General features: G+C 31.1%; 1 non-coding gene across 1 annotated transcript; it reads right to left on the reverse strand.

Moving 5' to 3' along the window:
• Positions 1 to 2,790: 2,790 nt before the first annotated feature.
• On the reverse strand, positions 2,791 to 2,898 carry LOC148580017 (small nucleolar RNA R71). The gene has a single exon (XR_015895102.1). It is a non-coding gene; the product is annotated as a small nucleolar RNA R71 (small nucleolar RNA).
• Positions 2,899 to 3,205: the final 307 nt, after the last annotated feature.

Below are 3,205 nucleotides of genomic sequence, written 5' to 3' on the forward strand. Positions count from 1 at the left end.
TGTAGCCATTGACAAAGGTGATGCCCTACATAAAGCTTGCCATGGAAAGGAGTAGGAATGGTTGGATGAAGACAGCAGGAAAGCAGAGGTTCAGAGGAACAAAAGCATCTCTACACGCTTATCTGAAACTCTCACCAATGAATTACATAAGTATCTCTATCCTAATTTAATTATCTTTTAGTATACTATAATCTCTTAATACATTTGAATCCGCCTGACTGAGATTTACAAGGTGACCATAGCTTGCTTCAAGCCGACAATCTCCGTGGGATCGACCTTACTCACGTAAGGTTTATTACTTAGACGACCCGGTGCACTTGCTGGTCAGTTGTGCGAAGTTGTGACAAAGAATTAAGATTATGAACGTGCGTATAAAGTTTTCAGCGCCGTTACCAAGGAATGGAACCGTCACGATTTCTGCGCACCAAGTTTTTGGCGCCGTTGCCGGGGATTGTGCGAGTTTGGACAACTGACGGTTCATCTTGTTGCTCAGATTAGGTAATCTTCTTTTTGTTTTATTTTCAAAAAATTTTCAAAAAAATCTTTCAAAAAATTTTTCCTTTATTTTCGAAAAAAAATAAAAATAAATCTTTTCAAAAAATATATTTTTCTTCAGAATTTTTAAGAATGAATTCTAGTGTTTCAGATGATGCTTTTATCATCACAGGAGCTAGTTGATTCCCATCAATTTGGCTATTGTATGTAATGTCCTGCTGAAGCTTGTTCTGCCCTGTCTAATCTCTCTAGACTGAAGCTTTAGACTAACATTGCATGATTCCTGGAATTCTTATTAAAAATTTTGAAATCCTTATTTTCTTTTTCAAAATAATTTTCGGAAAATACCAAAAACATTAATAAATTCATAAAAATCAAAAATTTTGTGTTTCTTGTTTGAGTCTAGTGTCAATTTTTAAGTTTGGTGTCAATTGCATATTTTTAAAATTTGTGCATTTTTCCGAAAAATTCATGCATTGCATTCTTCATGATCTTCAAGTTGTTCTTGACAAGTCTTCTTGTTTGATCTTCATATTTTCATCTTTTGCATTTTTTTTTTGTTTTTCAGATGCATTTTCAATTTGTTAGTGTCTAAAAATTAAAAATTTCTAAATTTGGTGTCTTGCATGTTTTCTTTTCTTGAAAATTTTTCAAAAAATAAGTTCTTGATGTTCATCATGATCTTCAAAGTATTCTTGGTGTTCATCTTGACATTCATAGTGTTCTTGCATGCATCATGTGTTTTGATCCAACATTTTCATGCATTGAGTCTTTTTGATGTTTTTCTCTTTCATCATTAAAAATTCAAAAATCAAAAAAAAAATATCTTTCCCTTTTTCACTCATAAAATTCAAAAATTTGAGTTGACTTTTTCAAAAATTTTTAAAATATATTTGTTTCTTATGAGTCAAATCAAATTTTCAAATTTAAAAATTCTATCTTTTTCAAATCTTTTTCAAAAATCAAATATTTTTCATTTTTCTTTCATAATTTTTCAAAAATTTCAAATTGATTTTCAAAAATCTTTTTCCTATTTTTATTTCATAATTTCAAAATCTTTACTAACAATTAATGTGATTGATTCAAAAATCTTTAAGTTTGTTACTTGCCTAATAAGAAAGGTTCAATCTTTAAATTCTAGAATCATATCTTTTTAGTTTCTTGTTAGTCAAGTAATCAACTTTAATTTTCAAAATCAAATTTTTTTAAATTTCTTTTTCAAATCTTTTCTTTTAAAATAAGTTTCAATCACATCTTTTTCAAAATCAATTTCAAAATCTTTTCTAACTTCTTATCTTTTCAAATTTGATTTTCAAATCTTTTTCAATTAACCACTTTACTTTTTATTTGATTCTTATCTTTTTCAAAACTACCTAACTAACTCCCTATCTAATTTTCGAAAATCCCTTCCCTCTTTCTAAAATTTCCTTTTTAATTAACTAATTGTTTTGAATTCAATTTAATTTAATTTCAATTTTAATTTTCGAATTTTTAAATTTAATTTTAAAATATTTTTTTTTAATTTTCGAATTATTCTTCTCATCTCTCATCTCCTTCTATTTATTTATTTATTTATTTATTTATTTATTTATTTATTTAATAACACTTCTCTTCATCTCAAATTTTGAATCATCTCTTCCTCTCTATGTTCGAATTTTTCCTCTTCTCCTTCTTACATTCTTCTCTTCTTATACTTGCATAAGGAATCTCTATACTGTGACATAGAGGATTCCATATTTTCTTTTGTGTTCTCTTCTTTTTCATATGAACAGGAACAAGGATAAGAACATTCTTGTTGAAGCCAATCCTGAACCTGAAAGGACTCTGAAGAGGAAGCTAAGGGAAGCTAAAGCCCAACTCTCTGGAGAAAATCTGACAGAAAATTTCGAAAAAGAAGGAGACATGGCCGAAAATAATAACAATGCAAGGAAGATGCTTGGTGACTTTACTGCACCAAATTCCAATTTACATGGAAGAAGCATCTCAATTCCTGCCATTAGAGCAAACAACTTTGAGCTTAAACCTCAATTAGTTTCTCTGATGCAACAGAACTGCAAGTTTCATGGACTTCCATCTGAAGATCCTTTTCAGTTCTTAACTGAATTCTTGCAGATCTGTGATACTGTTAAGACCAATGGGGTTGATCCCGAGGTCTACAGGCTTATCCTTTTTCCATTTGCTGTAAGAGACAGAGCTAGAATATGGTTGGACTCTCAACCTAAAGACAGCCTGAACTCTTGGGATAAGCTGGTCACGGCTTTCTTAGCCAAGATCTTTCCTCCTCAAAAGCTTAGTAAGCTTAGAGTGGATGTTCAAACCTTCATACAAAAGGAAGGTGAATCCCTCTATGAAGCTTGGGAGAAATATAAGGAACTGACCAAAAAGTGTCCTTCTGACATGCTTTCAGAATGGACCATCCTGGATATATTCTATGATGGTCTGTTTGAATTATCTAAAATGTCATTGGACCATTCTACAAGTGGATCCATTCATCTAAAGAAAACGCCTGCAGAAGCTCAAGAACTCATTGACATGGTTGCAAATAACCAGTTCATGTACACTTCTGAAAGGAATCCTGTGAGTAATGGGACGCCTATGAGGAAGGGAGTTCTTGAAATTGATACTCTAAATGCCATATTGGCTCAGAATAAAATATTGACTCAGCAAGTCAATATGATCTCTCAGAGTCTGAATGGATTGAAGGAATCAT

Source organism: Arachis ipaensis, chromosome B10, assembly GCF_059453495.1.
Source record: "Arachis ipaensis isolate K30076 ecotype BB chromosome B10, ASM5945349v1, whole genome shotgun sequence".
Lineage (NCBI taxonomy): Eukaryota > Viridiplantae > Streptophyta > Magnoliopsida > Fabales > Fabaceae > Arachis > Arachis ipaensis.